Below are 20,184 nucleotides of genomic sequence, written 5' to 3'. Positions count from 1 at the left end.
CTCTGTCTAGTTTCGAGCATCGGGGTTGGCTAGCTCGCTGGTCCGCAGAGGTCCCGGGAAAAGTTAAGATGCATAATTGGCGCCTGGCTAGGAATGGTCTGGCGGTGGGTTTTGAACTACAACGCCGGAAGATTAAGCAGGGAGTAAAATGTGTGGTCTGTCTTCGAGAAGAGTCGTTGATGCACAGATTTTGGATGTGCCCGCATTCTTCCCGCGTTTGGGATATGCTGAGAGAGCAAATCGGAAAGCACCTGGCCTCGCCTCCGGCTCATATCGTGTCTCAGCGTGATCTTCAAAGCTGGTTGCTTGAGCAGTTTGGGCATCTGGATGAAGGGGAGCTCTGTTTGATGTTGATGGCAATCTACCAGCCTGGCTTGCGCGCAACAAAGCGAGGGAGGCTATCTAGATAGAAGATATAGGAGATCGTTCTTCTTACTGGAGGAATGGACTAACTCCCGAACCGCTGGTCTGGTTCGTTCGGCGGGGCGTGTGGAGCATTGGCTCCCACCTGCGCATGGCTGGGCTAAAATCAATGCTGATGGTGCTTTCAACCGGGACACATGTCATGGTGGTGGCGGTGTGGTCTTACGAGATCACCATGGTGACTTCCTTGCGGGAGCTTACCGTTTTTTCTCGTCAGTGACTAACCCGGAACAAGCTAAGCTGTTAGCTTGCCAGCGGGGTTTGGAAGTGGCAAAGGAGTTGGGCTTGGAGAAGATGCTGCTGGAGACGGGTTGCGTTGTTGTGGTGTCAAAAATGCATTGCAGGGAGAAGGACCGATCTCTCCATGGGCCACTCGTGGAAGAAGTTAAGCTGGTGCTCCAGGATTTCGCTGAAGCTGAAGTAGGGCATGCACGGCGAGTGTGTAGTGGCATCACGCATTGTTTAGCTAAAGTAGGTTGCGCCAGGGTCTATTGTAGACTGTTTGGCTTCTCATTCTGCCATCTATACCTACTAATAAGGTTTCTCCCCTTTTTTTTCATCCGCTTTTTACTTACCCTGATGTTCGGTACAAATTACAACCTATGCCACTGCTTAAGTCAAATAACAGATGAATTGCAAGACAGACCAACAAATCTCTCCATGGCCTCCGGCGCTCGCGCATGACGGCGGATCAGTGGATGGCGGTCAGCTACATTCGGTGACAGCTAGGAACGGAGAGGCTCAGACGGCGGGAAGCGCTAGCAGCGGAAGGAGGTTGAGGCGGGCGGCAGCCTCGCTCCCGACCGCATGCGTGCCCACAAACCCTCGCATAGCTCATGAAAAAAAAACCTAGATCGATCCCCGTAGCAGGCAACACAGAGGGCAGGCATGTGCGGGGCGTCTCGCCGGAGTACAGGCAGCTGGGGCAGGGCAGGTTCCCAGCGCCGAAGTGCAGGCATGTTGAGGGCACATGGATGGAGGCGGCCTCGCGAAAGGAGGCCGGCGGGGCTCTGCAATCTGCATTAAATTAACGACCTGGGAGCAGATTGTCAAAAAAAAAACGACCTCGGAGCTATTTTTAAAAAAATTTAAACCCACTCTATTAAGCAAACAGCAGGCTGCCTCATTAAAAACCTCCCAGCCCCTTACGGTACCCTGAGAGGAAAAGAGTGCGCTGAAACCTGCTGCCGCACATCACAGTATAGTTACATTGGATATGAGTTTCTCTAAAATAAAACTAGGGGGTTCATTGACTCAATTACAAGAGTTTTGCTCTGAGAAACTATTTCTAGCAAGTAAGTGGGCAGTTTCATTTGCTTCTCTCCGGCAGTGCTTGCAGTGCTTGAAAGAGACCTTCCCAATACCAGCAGCTAGGTCCATACAGTCCACAAAGATCGCCGAAGCGTCTCCCCACCAAGCATCCACTCCCGAACACGCATCAACTATTTCTTGAGAATCCGATTCCATGATCACATCGTTAACCCCCATACGATTAGCAAGGGCAAGCTCCTCTTTCATCGCCATGGCTTCAACAACATTCGCCGATGTAATATTTGGTAGATAGATCGAAGAGGCCGCCATAAAATTACCAGTGTAATCACGCATAACAGCACCTGCCAGCATGTGAGGCTTGGAAGAAAGAACCATCAACATTCACCTTATTTTGTCGCACTAGAGGCTTCTCCCATTTGTGCTGGCTTGCCGAAATTTTTGCACCCGCGTTTGCTGTGATCGATAGGATAGATAATTTGCATTTCAAGATAGGTGGAACCGGCTCCCCATTTGTTCTTTGTCGCCGAATCCACCAAAGATATCAGCACGCTGTACCGATCACTTCTCTCACACCGATTGAGTTGAATCCAGGCATAGGACCATCAAAGCGTAGGAGATGTTCCAGAATTGCCGATCCCGCACGACCTGGGAGCTATTTGGTTACTTGAGACAGTTCATTATTCATGTTAAGTTATGTTAACGCGAGGTATATCGATCGTGGTTCGAGTCGATTCCGGCGACGCGTTCGTGTACAGAGACATCTAGCATGATCGGCAGCAGCACCTGTAACCATGGCGCATTGGTAGGGATATAAGCGGCAGAAGCATGGCTGAGGCCATGGTTGTCCAAGCCGTAAGCCGTCTGGCCTACTTTCTGGCGCTGAGATTTAGAGGTACAGTTTTAGTTTATTGAGCTCATTTTCTGTCCCCATCGACAGTTACATCTAATTCAGCTATGATTGGTACTACGGGCAGTAGTGTCCTCTGTGCACGTGTTTATTGCAAAGTGGATTCCAAAATAAACCGTGGCTTAAGAGATAATTGTTATGCTACTTGTATAATTTAAATCTCAGCATTTTGTGCATTTGTACCAATATATTGAGGTTAACAAAAATCTTCAGCCTACCTAGAATGAAGTGACAATCATTTTTACCATTCTACCAAATAATCTCTTGAGCAATGCTGAATGTGTGTTTTTTTTTTCATACAACATGACTGGAAATTAAGAGAGAAAAATAGACGTACCCCTTAGGACGCCTGTAAATATTTCCAATGTGCTTAAGTTTGCCTTCTTTATGTTAAAATTATATTTATTTTCTTGAATACACATAGATCACTGTTTTTTTTTCCGAAATGGACGAAAAGCCTCAGCCTCCGCATCAATACATGCACACACAACCTTTTATTAAAGTAGTGACAATAATTCAGGGTCTACAGATCATGGGTCCGAGAGGGTCCATACAAATATGAATCATCGAAAAACAAGCCAAATAAAACTATGCATAAACATCTTGCAATCTGCTAATAGGCTGCCAAGTAGCTTGGTATAGCACTGCTAATTATATTAGAAATAGAAATTCTTTTTTCAAAAGTAATCCTAAATCATACGATGAGTTGGATAGTAATATTTAGAGTGCCTCCGGAGAATGCTTCTATTCGAGGTCTGAAAGTTTTGAGACATTTGAATAAAAGAGGGTGAATTTTGAGTTCTTCCCAGGTAATTTAATTATAGCTCTTTTTTATAGAATAACATTTCAAGCAAACATAGTTGAAACATATCCTTTTAAGATGTTATGTGGCTATTTATTTCTATGCTCGCGGGTTATGTTTACGCTCGGGGTAAAAAACACTCGCAAATTTTTTCTAGAAAAATACAGTTTTATTTCAATGAATGGGTACACAATGCTGAAGTAAAGCATATGTTTTCTAAAAAGATACTACGTATGATGCACCTAATTGATACGTGCATGATCTTAAGTGTTTACATGTAACCTTTTCACGGAGAACCATAGAAACTCTAGCTGGCACACCTACTACTACTACAACGAAGCTCGGGTGTACAAGAGCTCCAGGTTGACGCTCCTGAATGGCATCAGCAACGCCCCTTAGCTGCCGCCGGCGAAATGCCGCTGCACAACTTCCATTTTTTCTTCAACAAGTTAATGCAGGGTGGGTTTCGGTTCGTCAAGAGTTTTTATCCCCTCAACCAAAAATTAAAATTCAGTAGGGAGATTCTACGTGGCCCAAAAAATATTTAGTGAAAAACAACCCGTAGCATCGCACGGGCAAATGTCCTAGTTTATAATAAAGGGCAGCAAATTTTTCTAAAAAAAAAAACGAAGGTCACTGTCTCGCAAGTCGCAAACCAGATATGTTGCCACGCCACCGTACATGAAACCAGTAACTATCGACTTCGACTGCTGCTGCCGCCTCGCGGACTGCAGCTCCTGGTCGACCATGGTCACCCTATCAATTTACTAAATTGTTATTTGACAGCTAGGTGGAAAAAAGAGGGCTGCACCCTTGCAATTGACAAACTTTTTTTTGGCAAACAACTATATCACGGTACTCCTATACTCCTATATATAGTAATAACACTCATTCTTGAGCAAAAACCAGTAATTTTGTAATGTTTATTATATATATAGAAACGTATCCCCGTATCCGTGTTTTTGGAAAATCGCCGTATCGCCGTATCGCGGTATCTGTATCCGTATCCGTATCGCCGTATCCGGGCAACATAGCCATGGTGGCGCGCGACGCCCGCGACACGGGCGTGCCGCCAGGCGCCAGCCGCGCAGGCCCGTAGGCCTGGTCGTCTTCCATGCTACCGCCATGTATGTCGCACGACCTCAGCTCGTCCTGATCGTTGAGCTTCTGGAGCACGCCTCGAAGCCCGAGAGCAGTGGGGTCGCCTTCCAGCATGAGGGCGCCGTGGTCATCATCATCCTTTGCCGTCGTCTTCATCATCATCCTAATCGGCGCCGCTCAGATCGAACTTCCCGAACTCCATCTCCATGGCGCCCGCGCTCTCGTCGTGGTACTCCAGATCAGAGTGACAGAGTCCGACTCCTCCTCAAAACGTCGCGACGACATAACGCGAAGGCGGAACTCGACGCCGCCGAGCATGCCAAGCTCCTCTCCGCACCTCTCCCGGACACGCAACGCCGCCGCCGTGACCTCCGGGCGCAGCGTCGGGTTGCCGATCAGGGCCACCAGGTGTTTGAACGCCCGGTCTGGCCGCGCCCTGGCAACCTCCCATGTCGCTGAGTGGCACTTGGCGGGTCACGTCCTCCATCCGTCCATCGTCTCCACGTCCACGGGGCCGTCGTCGTGGTCGCTGCATAGCTCGACGAGCAGCCGGAGCGTGGCCGTGTTGGCTGTGGCGAGTCACACGAGTTTCGCAGTCTGGATCTCGCCAGTACTCCGTCTGAACTCTGAACACGAGTATATGTTTATCGGGATGGCTGAGCAGGAAGTGCTCCTTAAGGGCTCGTTTGGTTGGGCCCGTTCCGCGGGGGTTCCCCGGCCTTTCCCCGGTCTTTCCCCGGCCTCGGGCCGACACGCCCCGGGAGAGCCCACCGGGCCGTTTGGAGGCATGCGAGACAACGGTTTCGCGTCCGTTCCGGCTCCAACCCGGGGAAGTCATTCCTCTAGTCGCGACGTGGGGAAGGAATTCCGCGGGCCACGAAGGACGGCGACGGCGACTGAACCCAAAGCCCCTCCGCTCCCCTCCCCACCTCCGACGGCAGAGAGGCGACGCCTCCAACAACCTCAGGTTCTTCCTCCACCGGCGACCGGAGCGGGGCCTGCATAGCGCATCGCTTCCACGTCCCTCTCCTCTCCCAGATTTCCCCTCTCCGGCGACGGTTGTCGTCTTCCCAAGATCTGCTCCGCCCAGATCCCTGTCCCTCCGGCGATAACGACGGTCGGCGAAGCATAGAGAAGGCCGGCGGCGAGTGAGGCGGGCGCCGCGAGCGTCTACCTAGGAGAGGCGCCTCCGCCTCTCTCCGGCTACCGGGAGCGGCGCTTCTGCCTCCCTCCGGCGACGACCATGGTGGCTAAGCATCCAAGATTCCGCTCTTCCCTCCGACAACGGCGACTGCCTAGCAGTCGTTCTTCTCCTGCCCAAACTATCCGCTCTGCTTATCTAGTTCATCATGGCTTATTCGTCCCCGAGCTGATAAGTTGTAGTTCCAGATCTTGCAGGCTGCCGATTGGAGATGTTTTCTCTCTCAAATTCTGACCGCTTCTTGAAGCAAAGCAGAACATATCCCGTCATCTTTCAGGGTCACCTGCTGCTTCTCCCCTGCCGAAGCAATTTGTCCATCTTTCGGCGGCGCTCCATCAAGCATGTGAGTTCCTCTCTCACGCATCCCTTTTATTTTCTTCCTTTTATGTCTCTGCTGGTGAGTTCATAGCAAAATTTGATATCACATCTTGTTGGTTTTGTTGTTTAATCATGTGTAGGTTGTTCCATCTGTACAGGTGAAAAAGGTCCGGATTACTATCCATTTACTAACTGCATATTTTAGCGCATCTTTCAAATCATGGTGGAATCTCAATTCATACAAGAAAATCACACTCGTTTTGCATTAACGTCTAATTATTATCTTCGTTGTGGAATAGTAGATCTAGCAGTACAACATATGTCTGTTCTGTTGCATTTTCCTGAACAATGGAGCTTCACGGAAGCTTGCATCTTAGAATATTATTATTAGCCGCTGATCGAAGAAACTGAAAGGTTCTTACTTCTGTTGCATTGAGTAAACTGTTCATGGCCTTGTTGATGTTTAATATAGCAATAGCGACCACATCGAATAAAATTTTGATGCTTTTTTTTGGCTTACTCCTGATCAGTTGGATAACATTTCACCATGTCAAGCTAGCTAGAAGAGAGATATCTCTTGTATTGTGATAATATCCATCATCAATTCATCATATCGACATCGGCAAAATTAAAGGGTAGTAGTTGCTTAGCTAGTTCATACGGTGGATTCAAATCTGATGATTGTGGGTCAATATGCTTGCCAAGATATGATCATGTGTCTGATCCTTTTACAGCAGAAATGCTAGCATGTAGGGATGCAATCTTGCTGGCCTGCTCGAGGGGATGGTCTCACGTTCAATTGGAGACAGATTGTCAAACAATTGTGAAGGTTTGGGGTGGAGAAAAGGAGCAACGTTCTTCTTTCTCCCAGCTGGTTATAGAGATGAAGCTTTACTCTCGTTCTTCTTTGGTTTTTCAATAAATTTTGTAAAGAAAGATGCAAATAAGGCAGCACATGCTTGTGCTAGTGTGGCACTCTCTGTTGATGATTTGGTAGTCTCGTATGACTGTGTCCCTGGTTTTCTAGCTGAGGTTGTTTAGCTTGATTTTATGCCGTCGATTGAATAAATGCCGATGGGCGATGTTCAAAAAAAGGACTGGTTCTTAAGTTTACTTTGGCACGAATTGTTTATCTTTCCTTTCTTGCATGTCGTATAGTTTATGTGAAGTGTCAAGCTAGTTCAGCCACTCTTTAGATTAATGTTTGGTGTAGTGTAGGATTTATAGTTACAGTTTGTAAATCTTTAATGTCTATTGCCTGAATATTGTGGTCTAGGTGTGCGCCGGACAGCAACTGCCCCTACCTGACGCGGGAGCTAGCTCCGGTGATTCTGCTCCAGCTAGCGGCAGGGGAGATCGTGTGCGCTGGTTGCCTGAGCTGACGGGAGGGACATGATGCGAGGGATGTGTGGTCTCCTTTGCCCGATTCTGCTCCGGCGAGGCGGCTAGGAGATGGTGCGCGTTGGTGGTGGAGCCGGCGGGTGGGAGATGGTGCGCGCTGATGGATGTAGCCGGCGGGTGGGATGTGGTGACCCGGCATACCACTGCATGGTGTAGTATGCAAGTCTGATATAACATCAATGAAACACCGTTCCACTAGTATTATATCGCTCAGAGTGGTACAACAGAAACATATGCGGGTCCAAGGCATGTCTATAGAATTACAACATTTACTCTGTTACATAAGATCATCACAGCCTCCTACTTTACAATGAGGTAAAACTGCAATTAAATTCCAGAAGAACGACTCGTAGTCTAATCCTATCACGAACTCTATTTGTAGAGTATTTGACTAGCTATAGGGGCTATGAATAGATTCTAGCTAAATAGGAGCTAGGTTTAGGAAACTAGTTCCCTTCTATGGCTAAACTAGGTTTTCTCCATGTTGGATGTGGTATCTGACTCCTCTCACAGAGTCCTGTCTCTTGAAGTAGCTGTTGACTCCTCGGCCTTCGAGTTGCCCTGTAGATCCTTCTTCGATGCCTCCATATCTAAGCAGGGGATTTAAGAGTGGGATGAGTACGAGCGTACTCAACAAGTTCATTATAGGAAAGAGGTGTTTAATGCACTAGCTACGGCATTAGACCGGAAAGTCTAATACCAATGCAGGTTTTCATAACCATTTCTTCAAAAGGTTGCTTTTATTCGGAAGAACTATGTCCGTCGGCCTTCACCGGTTTACTAGAACTTCATGGAGCTCCTTTCCGGCGGCGTTCGCGAGTTCCATATCCCGGAACGGGGAGTGACGAGTCACGATTCATTACACTCGCGGAGGTGTGTTGCTTTACCCATAAGAGATCTTAACCTTGGTGCCAACCGAGTTGCAGGCTCGTCCACACTTCCTTTGGTGTGAGGCCCGGTATAAGGTCTAGCCAATCATGTTCCTCCGCTACCTCGAACACCCACCCGTTATTGCATGCGCCGACCCTGGGTCCACGTCGGTCCCATTATTCCTATAGATTTCAAGGTGGACCCCGACCACGACAACGATCGTTGGGCTCTACCATACACTCCTACGCCGGTGGCTGCAACCCATCATAGACCGCAATACCGTGGGGACTTAAGGCTTCCCGACCTACCGCTTGTTCTTCGAACGACAAGTGTCTACGGACTGTGCCGTGGGGACTTAAGGCTTCGCCAGCCTACCGCTTGCCGCCGACAGATACAAGTGTCTACGGTAAAGCGCATCCGTTGATGAACGAGAGGTGGAAACACTTTTGACTAATCCGTCCCACTCCGGATCTTATGGTTAACACGGGTATTACGGCACAAGAATCACTGGCGACATTTGTTGTTTAATCCTAGATGGATATAAACCCGTGCAATGGAACCTCCACCATATCAACACAATCCATGGTTCCATTGCCCACCACATAGTCATATTCATAGTTATGAAAATAGTGGTTTTGATTTTTATGCAATAGTGATAACCATAATACTTTGCAAGTAATTTGATAGAAATACTCAAATGGCATGAGCAAGTGATGAACTTGCCTTTATTGACCGCAAGATTATGCGAGGCAAGGTCTTCGATACGTAATAACTCCGAATTCTGAAATAGCAACATCGTCCGTAAGGACGATGTTTAAAAGATTGGCAAGGATGCAATAATGCATAAGAATGAGATGCAATCGCTCTAAGCGTGACCTAACCCCGATGATTTAGGATCGGTGAGTTGTAATGATTGGTTTAGGGTGTGTTGCACTTTTAGAGTGATTCACATACAAGGTTCTTATTCAGGTGTGATTTACTTGGTATTATAAACAGGTAGATAATAAAGCATAATATTCAATTGAGCACACAAAGAATGATGATTGGCATAATGTTAACAAGTAAGGAACGAGTGGTCAGTTTTAGTACTATATGGCATGGTTAATGATTGATTATCCTATACTTTAAAAGAATAACTTTTGAAGAACATGTAATTTGATAAAGAACAAGTATGGTAATTAGGTTTGTAGGTTGCTATAATTTATTCTGGTTCCAAGTAGTTTCTGGAGTAAGTATAAGATGGATCACAACATAGTTGGATTCATCAACACCTAGGGCTTGTAAGTTTGAGTTAAGCCTAGGCATCCTAAGTAAGTATTTTTACATGGTTGCTATCATGGTGATATATCTTAGTGGTGATAGATAGCTAGGATGTATAGGTCCTGTTAGGCAGGGTTGATGACTACTCCCTATTTACCTCAAAAGAGTAACTTTTGAAGAACATACTTCTTAAGTAATAAGAAGTATTGCAATTAGGTTTGAGGTTGTCTAAGGTTTGCTATTGAATTCACTAAGTAAGGAATGGTGGTTTCCTAAATAGGATGTTTAATAATTATCTCACACTAATAGGGTTTAGTGTGTATGGGATAGGATGCATCATATTGGCATGGTTGCTATTGTAGTTCATCACAATGGTGTGATGCTAAGCATGGATGAATAAGGATGATGGTTTTGGCATTAGAAACTAGGTTTTAGGCTTGGTTGATCCTAATTTGATCATTTAGGTTGGATAGGGATGCATGCCTAGAATACTAAATTATTGATAATAGGGCTCATACATTTCATGTGAGTATGTCAAATATTTAATTGCTAATTATGGTTCTATGACTACCATTGGGGTAACATGATCACATATTATCTTGGGGTTTAAGTTTGGAAACAATTTAGGGTTTATTTGAAGTAGTGGAGCTAGGGTTCTAAATGGTATTAGGGTTTTAGTATCCCACATAACATTATGGGTTATAATTTTATTCTTGATGGAACTAGGGTCTCCTAGTTACCCAATAGTTCTAAGGTTAATAACTTAATTATAAAGTTGAAGTTATTAATAACTTTGAAATAAAAATAATATTGGATTTATCATTTTATTATTTTTATAGATTTTAATAATTAAGGTAATTGTTAATAAGGGTTTAAATCCTTTTAATAAGGATTTAACACAATAAATAAATAAATAAAACTAGTTTTAATGTATTCTTTATTTAGTTACTGGTTTTCTTTAATTAGGAGAATTTTTCCTAATTATTGAATTTTTAATTCAATAAAGGATAAAAGGAAATGCTTAAATAACAATTATTAAACAATTAAATTTTTATTAAAAATAAAAATTTCATATTATATTTTTATTGGATAGATTTTTCTTTTCTAAGAATTTTGATATCTTATTTGTATTTTTCCGAGTTAATATGAATTTTATATAAATTTTCAAAGTTGCAGTAATAATTGAATTGAAATAAAATGAAAACAAGTACTAGAGCTACCCGGACAGGGCTACCCACCGCCACAGACAGGTGGGGTCTGGTCCGAGTCGGCTGCCTCGTTGGCAGTTGACTGGTCAAACCAGCGGAAGGGTCCCACTGCCATGTCATCTCGCCGGTCAACCGAACGCCGGCGAGTCAGCGATCGATGGCGACAGCGATTCCGGGATCTGTAGGATGCGCAAGAGAGTGCGTTGGAATCCCTCTCCAGGGCGAGTGCGAGGGAGGTGTTTCCGCCACCTATTGGTCACCGGAGATAGCTCCGGCGAACCATACCGCGGCGGCGCACTCCGGCAAGACCTTAAATCCGAGCTACAGGCGGATCTAGGATGCAATAGAAGGTGCTAGAAACGCGGAAGCTCACCGTGATTCTTCCTAGAGGGTCGATGGCGTCGATCGTGAGCGGGAACGAGCTTGATTTCTCCTAGGCCGGAGATGAACTGTGAAAGGAAATCGACAAATTGGACTCCCCAATGCTTCCCTGGATGCTATCTTCCTCCTGGAGGCTCTACTTGACACGGCGCATCATCGGAACTACTCGGTTGGCTCGGGGATGGCTTAAATCGTCGGCTTCTTCTCCGGCGCCGGCGACAGTCTCCGGATGAAATCGAGCGGTAGAGAACGATTTAGAGAGAATGGAGTGGCGTCGAAGAACAAGGAGTTCACGGCGGTCTTTCTGGCCTATTTATAGCTCCAGGCGATCACTGAGGCGTCGACACGACGGCGATGACGATCGGGAGGTGGCGGTGTCTGGGAGATTGATTTGGGCGCCGATTTTTTATGTGCTTGGATAAGCACTGACGAGGACGACTTGCTGGCCACTCCCGGGACGGTTGCGTCCGACCGACGCGGTCGGAATCGTCGACGAGGACATGCCGGTGGCCGTCGCCGTGTCGGTCTGGAGGAAGAAGACAATGCCGTTTTTCTTCCTCGCGTACTGGCCACGTGAAGGGTTACGGTGGACTGGGCCGTGGCTGGGCTGCTCCTTGGGCCAGTGCTGGTGGGCTGCTGCGGCCAGCAGGTAAGGTTTCTCTCCTTTACTTTATTTCTTTTCTTATTCTGTTTTCTATTTCTAGTTTTCTATTTTCTATTTGAATCTGATTTGAATTCAAATTTTTTTTACAGGTTTCTTGTTATGTTAACTGAATTTAAGACATAGTGCAATGACTATTACACTATTCTTTATTTTGAACAAATATTTTTATATTTGATTATATTTCATACTTGTGGTTTATTCAAAATAGCAAATAGGTATGAGTTTATATTCTTTTATTTCAATTTCCTTTTTCTTGTGAATCAATTCTGTTATGATTTATTAGAGTTGATAAGTTCAACTCAATATATTTCAGAGGTTATTATTAAGACTTGGTTTCCATTTGAGAAGTGGATGACTTACATATGATTTTATGTGAGCACCAGACTTATTAGGGTTTTGTAGCTTCTATTATAATCCCCCTTTTTAAGGTTAACACTATCATTATCTTTGAAAGTATCTAAGGTAGGTATTGTTCTATCATGGTTGATCTTGGGTACAAAGATAAATAGTTGATCACTACACATATGGTTTTAATTATAGTATTTAGCACTAGGCTAATCTTAGGTTCAATAATTGAAGCCTAAGATTTAATGAGATTGCAAGTCTAGAGTTCTAATCATATTTATCTAATGGCAATTGGTTTGAATCTCAATTATGGGCTGGGTTTATATTATGATCACCATAGTGATGCATAAACTAGGGTTGAGATATAATTCTAGTTTATAGAGTTGGGATGGCATCATATTTCCTTTGCTAGGGTTTAATCTCCCCTAACCAAGATAATATGGTTACTTGCTTCATATCTTATGTGCTCCTCTAATCACTAAGGATTTGAGAATTGGGTTTATCTTCTACTAATTAACTTCTATTATTATCCACAATTTATTATTAAAGTAACTTCATTGATAATAATTCTTTTTATAGTTAACTTTGGTCTTATGGATGAATGGTTTCTCACCATATTAAATATGGAGTTTTACTCTAAGGTTTTCTTAGGTTCTTTATTTTATGAAATGTAGGTATGGTAGGATTCTACTTATGATCACCAAATGGTTCACAGGATAGATTTGTAATGTAAGTCTAGGGTGATTACTAGTGACCTCCCTATAAGTTCATGTGGTGAATGATATCTACTCATCATATAAGGTTTAACTTATGACTTATTCTTCTATTTCTCCAAAGCATGATCATGGCATTATCATGAATAATTTATTCTCAATTGCTTCTACTCTCAATTCTTATGGTATATGTACATTACCCAATTTGTAATGATCAAAGGTTTGGCTTCCTAAGGTATGTATCATGGATATGCCTTATTTCATTTGGTAGTTGGTTATCTCCCACACCATGATGAAATGGTTTATCCCCTATTTGTTTAGTTCAAAGGTTGTCATCTATTCTAAATTTAGGTGAAGCTAGGATTAGTATGAATGGTCTCACTCCTTTGGGAAGGACTTCAATAATACTCTAAGGTTTCTCTTGAAAATGATGTTGTGATCATATGGATATTTATCTCCAAGGTTTTTCATTGCTTCTCTAATAATTAATAGGACTCTCACCTCTCTAAGTTTGATGCTTAATAATTTGGAATAGAGAAATGTATTTCTAGGGTTGATCTCCTTGTTATGTTTCCAAGACTAGAGTAGAATGAATATCATAGGGTTTATGATATGTGCATGGGTTAGTTTAAGACATGGAGAAGATAAGTGAAGAATAGTTTCTCCAATTATTGTTACTTGATTTCCAAATAGATTGATGTTCATAGGTTATGGCAAGGAATTCAATGTTATGATCTTTTATAAGATCAAGCAATTGATCATTGAGTAAAGTGTTGTTGTGTTGATTATTAGTTCCATTTGATCTAAACCCTTAGATCAAATCATCTCTGCCCAAAACAAGGTTTTAGCAAAGTCACATTGAGGTTTGTAGCGCTTGACTTGATGAGCTACTTCAATTCCACCAAGATCAAGTGAAACTTCGATTCATCGTGGACTGTTTTACTTTAAAGCGCGAAAATTCCCCAGATTTTCTATGCATGAATGCAATGCACACATCTGTTTCCTCTAATTTTTGTAACCCCATTACCTGGGATATTACAGTCTCTACCCCTTAAACTAAACTTCGTCCTCGAAGTTTGATATCTCTCACGTTTCCGAAGTGTGGATCTGACTTGTGCAGACAACGACTTTTCTCGAACTCCGTATTGATCTTACTGGATATAATAGTATATATCCCTTATCCAGATTCTTCCTGGAATCCATTAGTATCTGTCTCTGAACATTAGTTTATTACTCCAGTGCTATGATTTTTCTCTAGAATCTAATAATACTTAACTCTGAACCATGGCTCTTACTTTGATTCATTGATTTCTTCCAACTAATATAATCTTGTTTCCTATCTCATTGAAGATTCAATGATTGGGACTTCTTCTTGTCCTGGCAGTCTTTATTGAGAACTAATTGGATAACATTCTCCTATTTGATAAAATAGGTCTTTGTTTTTCCCTTACCACCAAATCTTCAATATTGGGACTTGGTAAGGTACTTACCATGGAAATGGTCGTGATGGTTTATTCCTAAGAATGGATTAGACTAATTTAGTCCATCCAATCATGGTGTATAGGTGATACCTAAAACTATTTTGGTTATTTAGGTTCCATGAAAGGAATCATTCTATTAGTCTTTGGTATTGATGTGTTCAATCTTCTTCGATCTTTGGCCATCTAGAGCTTTATTTGGTCTTTTGGTATTTTCTTCGTCCAACTTCATTAAACTTAGCTGACTTGGGCTATCGTACTACTGAGTAAATATTACTCACTTGCTCAAGTTATAATCCACTTCTTACGTCCTCGAGGTATGAACCTCGGCTTACAGTCCGACCTTCTTCGAAAGTATTGTTCCACAATCTTATGAAAATAAGATCGAACTTCCTCTCAGTTCAGTCCTTCTTCAACTATCTTGCTCAAAGTATTGAGTTATTGTACATCCAACTCAATCTTTACTCTACCCCTTAGAGTTTTCTTATGGTCATTAACTCATTTTCTTCCAACTTATTGGACTTATGATTAGAATAGTTGGTCTAGGTGTAGCTTGTGGTTTATATTCTTCTAAGGTCTTGTGAAGAATCATTGTGGTGTATCCACTCAATTGTGGACATCCAATGTGAATCCTTCGACCAAATGATTATAGATCTAGCTATATGGCTGACAAAATTTTGATTTGTTCACAAACTTTTGTTACAACTAATTAAATCGTGGACTATTGGTAATACCAACTGATACCAGTTGTGGTTATTATACCAACTGTGGCTATTTGATATCTAAAAATGGATTCTATTATAGGTTCCGATCAACTGGACGAGACATCTTCTACTTTATCTCGCAGTATTGATATTATACCAGTTGTGGTCTTCTGATATCGACTATGGTCTTCTTATGTCTGCTATGATTTCATATATCATCTACCTTCATTCAGGGTTTATTTTGCAAGAAAACCACTAGCTGACACTAGGAATATAGTATCCTAAGTGATTTCCCATGCATTCCCTATTCTATATTAAATATGATCTGCTTGAGCTTCACCATAGTCATTATATTTCTCACCTTCATGCTTCTTCCGTACTAAAGTACTCCTCTATTGAGGTAAGCATGAGCAACTGATTGTACTTCCTTCAGAGTATTGTGGTTACTTCCCACAACTTTACTTCATTTCTCCGATGAACCTTCATCTTGTCTTTGGAATCTTCCAGAATTCGTCGCTTCCTCACACGAATACTATTACCCTCTAGATCTATAGCATCAAGTCAGAACTTGATATTGCAACATGCATTTGCATACCAAAGTCAAACTTCATGTATGGATCTAGTCAAACAATGAAAATCCAATAAAATCCAAGAAGATTCAGCTTTGTGCTTATAATACACATCATCATAAGCCTGAATATGATTGTTGAGTAAGACATCTCTAAACATCAGGCTCTGATGTGTAGTATAGAACACCACATAATATAGGTTTATAACGTGATACTTAGCACGAATATAGGGAATTCTACTATTTATCTCAACCTTTACCTTAATTGCACAATTGCAATAAGATAAACCTGAAACAAAGTGGTTTGGGATGGTTAAGTTAACTTAATTTTATTTGGAAGTACTAACTTAATCTTCTATTTTGTTGAGGACTACCTCACATGATGTCTTTTGGTTCTAACCTGGCTAAACACATAGCTATTGAATATAGCTCCTATACTTTCAAGTTTTTCTATTGTAAAACTATGGTCATGATGTGCTTGGCACACTTCCCATATTTTTGGAACACAGTTCTTGCACTATTGTCTGGCATCTTATTATTCTTTTCCTAAATACTTTAGATGTTTATCACATAATGATTCTCAGGTGAATCATATATGATTACTACCTCCAATCTGTAAGTAGACATGTTTTATTTCTATCCCTCTTCCTTACTTCCCATAATTACCTTATCATGGTCTATACTACCTCATATAACTCATAGTTATCACTTACTATCAATTGTTTCACATATCTAAATAATTTTACTTACTCATTACTTAATCTTGGTCTATATCTTCTATTAGGATATCTTAATTACCTTCATCTTTCGATATTACTCCAATTACAGGTCTGGATATATCTTACTTGACCATAACATGTGTTGGTACACATCTTCCAATAGGATATCTTCCTTATGGTTGTATCCTCTCTTTGGACTACCATGTATTGTATACCAACTGGGGTCTACTCATCTATTCTGTTAAGGACTTATTGGTGTTCTACATACTTGGGATTGGCTATCTAACTTTACTTAGGAAAGATAGGTAAAAAGATTGACTCAAGTGTGTCAGGATTATTCTCAAGTGAATATCCATCTCAAGTCATAAGAAGATTTTTGGTTTATCTAGGACAACTACCTATAGACACTACCAATCCTATAGGTCTCCTTTAAAGGGTTTTTAATCCTAAGGTCAAAGCATTTGCTCTGATACCAACTGTGGTGACCCGGCATACCACTGCATGGTGTAGTATGCAAGTCTGATATAACACCAATGAAACACCGTTCCACTAGTATTATATCGCTCAGAGTGGTACAACAGAAACATATGCGGGTCCAAGGCATGTCTATAGAATTACAACATTTACTCTGTTACATAAGATCATCATAGCCTCCTACTTTACAATGAAGTAAAATTGCAATTAAATTCCAGAAGAACGACTCGTAGTCTAATCCTATCACGAACTCTATTTGTAGAGTATTTGACTAGCTATAGGGGCTATGAATAGATTCTAGCTAAATAGGAGCTAGGTTTAGGAAACTAGTTCCCTTCTATGGCTAAACTAGGTTTTCTCCATGTTGGATGTGGTATCTGACTCCTCTGACAGAGTCCTGTCTCTTGAAGTAGCTGTTGACTCCTCGGCCTTCGAGTTGCCCTGTAGATCCTCCTTCGATGCCTCCATATCTAAGCAGGGGATTTAAGAGTGGGATGAGTACGAGCGTACTCAACAAGTTCATTATAGGAAAGAGGTGTTTAATGCACTAGCTACGGCATTAGACCAGAAAGTCTAATACCAATGCGAGGTTTTCATAACCATTTCTTCAAAAGGTTGCTTTTATTCGGAAGAACTATGTCCGTCGGCCTTCACCGGTTTACTAGAACTTCATGGAGCTCCTTTCCGGCGGCGTTCGCGATTCCATATCCGGAACAGGGAGTGACAGGTCACGATTCATTACACTCTGCGGAGGTGTGTTGCTTTACCCATAAGAGATCTTAACCTTGGTGCCAACCGAGTTGCGAGCTCGTCCACACTTCCTTTGGTGTGAGGCCCGGTATAAGGTCTAGCCAATCATGTTCCTCCGCTACCTCGAACACCCACCCGTTATTGCATGCGCCGACCCTGGGTCCACGTCGGTCCCATTATTCCTATAGATTTCAAGGTGGACCCCGACCACGACAACGAGTCGTTGGGCTCTACCATACACTCCTACGCCGGTGGCTGCAACCCATCATAGACCGCAATACCGTGGGGACTTAAGGCTTCCCAGCCTACCGCTTGTTCTTCGAACGACAAGTGTCTACGGACCGTGCCGTGGGGACTTAAGGCTTCCCCGACCTACCGCTTGCCGCCGATAGATACAAGTGTCTACGGTAAAGCGCATCCGTTGATGAACGAGAGGTGGAAACACTTTTGACTAATCCGTCCCACTCCGGATCTTATGGTTAACACGGGTATTACGGCACAAGAATCATCTGGCGACATTTGTTGTTTAATCCTAGATGGATATAAACCCGTGCAATGGAACCTCCACCATATCAACACAATCCATGGTTCCATTGCCCACCACATAGTCATATTCATAGTTATGAAAATAGTGGTTTTGATTTTTATGCAATAGTGATAACCATAATACTTTGCAAGTAATTTGATAGAAATACTCAAATGGCATGAGCAAGTGATGAACTTGCCTTTATTGACTGCAAGATTATGCAGGCAAGGTCTTCGATACGTAATAACTCCGAATTCTGAAATAGCAACATCGTCCGGTAAGGACGATGTTTAAAAGATTGGCAAGGATGCAATAATGCATAAGAATGAGATGCAATCGCTCTAAGCGTGACCTAACCCCGATGATTTAGGATCGGTGAGTTGTAATGATTGGTTTAGGGTGTGTTGCACTTTTAGAGTGATTCACATACAAGGTTCTTATTCGGGTGTGATTTACTTGGTATTATAAACGAGTAGATAATAAAGCATAATATTCAATTGAGCACACAAAGAATGATGATTGGCATAATGTTAACAAGTAAGGAACAGTGGTCGGTTTTAGTACTATATGGCATGGTTAATGATTGATTATCCTATACTTTAAAAGAATAACTTTTGAAGAACATGTAATTTGATAAAGAACAAGTATGGTAATTAGGTTTGTAGGTTGCTATAATTTATTCTGGTTCCAAGTAGTTTCGGAGTAAGTATAAGATGGATCACAACATAGTTGGATTCATCAACACCTAGGGCTTGTAAGTTTGAGTTAAGCCTAGGCATCCTAAGTAAGTATTTTTACATGGTTGCTATCATGGTGATATATCTTAGTGGTGATAGATAGCTAGGATGTATAGGTCCGTTAGGCGGGGTTGATGACTACTCCCTATTTACCTCAAAAGAGTAACTTTTGAAGAACATACTTCTTAAGTAATAAGAAGTATTGCAATTAGGTTTGAGGTTGTCTAAGGTTTGCTATTGAATTCACTAAGTAAGGAATGGTGGTTTCCTAAATAGGATGTTTAATAATTATCTCACACTAATAGGGTTTAGTGTGTATGGGATAGGATGCATCATATTGGCATGGTTGCTATTGTAGTTCATCACAATGGTGTGATGCTAAGCATGGATGAATAAGGATGATGGTTTTGGCATTAGAAACTAGGTTTTAGGCTTGGTTGATCCTAATTTGATCATTTAGGTTGGATAGGGATGCATGCCTAGAATACTAAATTATTGATAATAGGGCTCATACATTTCATGTGAGTATGTTATTTAATTGCTAATTATGGTTCTATGACTACCATTGGGGTAACATGATCACATATTATCTTGGGGTTTAAGTTTGGAAACAATTTAGGGTTTATTTGAAGTAGTGGAGCTAGGGTTCTAAATGGTATTAGGGTTTTAGTATCCCACATAACATTATGGGTTATAATTTTATTCTTGATGGAACTAGGGTCTCCTAGTTACCCAATAGTTCTAAGGTTAATAACTTAATTATAAAGTTGAAGTTATTAATAACTTTGAAATAAAAATAATATTGGATTTATCATTTTATTATTTTTATAGATTTTAATAATTAAGGTAATTGTTAATAAGGGTTTAAATCCTTTTAATAAGGATTTAACACAATAAAGAAATAAATAAAACTAGTTTTAATGTATTCTTTATTTAGTTACTGGTTTTCTTTAATTAGGAGAATTTTTCCTAATTATTGAATTTTTAATTCAATAAAGGATAAAAGGAAATGCTTAAATAACAATTATTAAACAATTAAATTTTTATTAAAAATAAAAATTTCATATTATATTTTTATTGGATAGATTTTTCTTTTCTAAGAATTTTGATATCTTATTTGTATTTTTCCGAGTTAATATGAATTTTATATAAATTTTCAAAGTTGCAGTAATAATTGAATTGAAATAAAATGAAAACAAGTACTAGAGCTACCCGGACAGGGCTACCCACCGCCACAGACAGGTGGGGTCTGGTCCGAGTCGGCTGCCTCGTTGGCAGTTGACTGGTCAAACCAGCGGAAGGGTCCCACTGCCATGTCATCTCGCCGGTCAACCGAACGCCGGCGAGTCAGCGATCGATGGC

The 20,184-nt window shown here is 41.9% G+C and overlaps 1 long non-coding RNA gene across 2 annotated transcripts; it reads left to right on the top strand.

Annotated features, from left to right (window-relative positions):
• Positions 1-5,368: 5,368 nt before the first annotated feature.
• On the top strand, positions 5,369-7,132 carry LOC124700469. 2 transcript variants are annotated; one of them, XR_007001744.1, is made up of 2 exons: positions 5,369-6,049; positions 6,762-7,132. It is a non-coding gene; the product is annotated as an uncharacterized LOC124700469 (long non-coding RNA). The 2 variants fall into 2 exon arrangements; XR_007001745.1 differs by having other exon boundaries at positions 6,759-7,132.
• The last annotated feature ends 13,052 nt before the right edge of the window (positions 7,133-20,184 follow it).

This window comes from Lolium rigidum, chromosome 3 (genome assembly GCF_022539505.1).
Source record: "Lolium rigidum isolate FL_2022 chromosome 3, APGP_CSIRO_Lrig_0.1, whole genome shotgun sequence".
NCBI classification, from domain to species: Eukaryota; Viridiplantae; Streptophyta; class Magnoliopsida; order Poales; family Poaceae; genus Lolium; species Lolium rigidum.
Note: the sequence above shows the minus strand (reverse complement) of the source record. Positions and strands in the feature narration are given on the sequence as shown.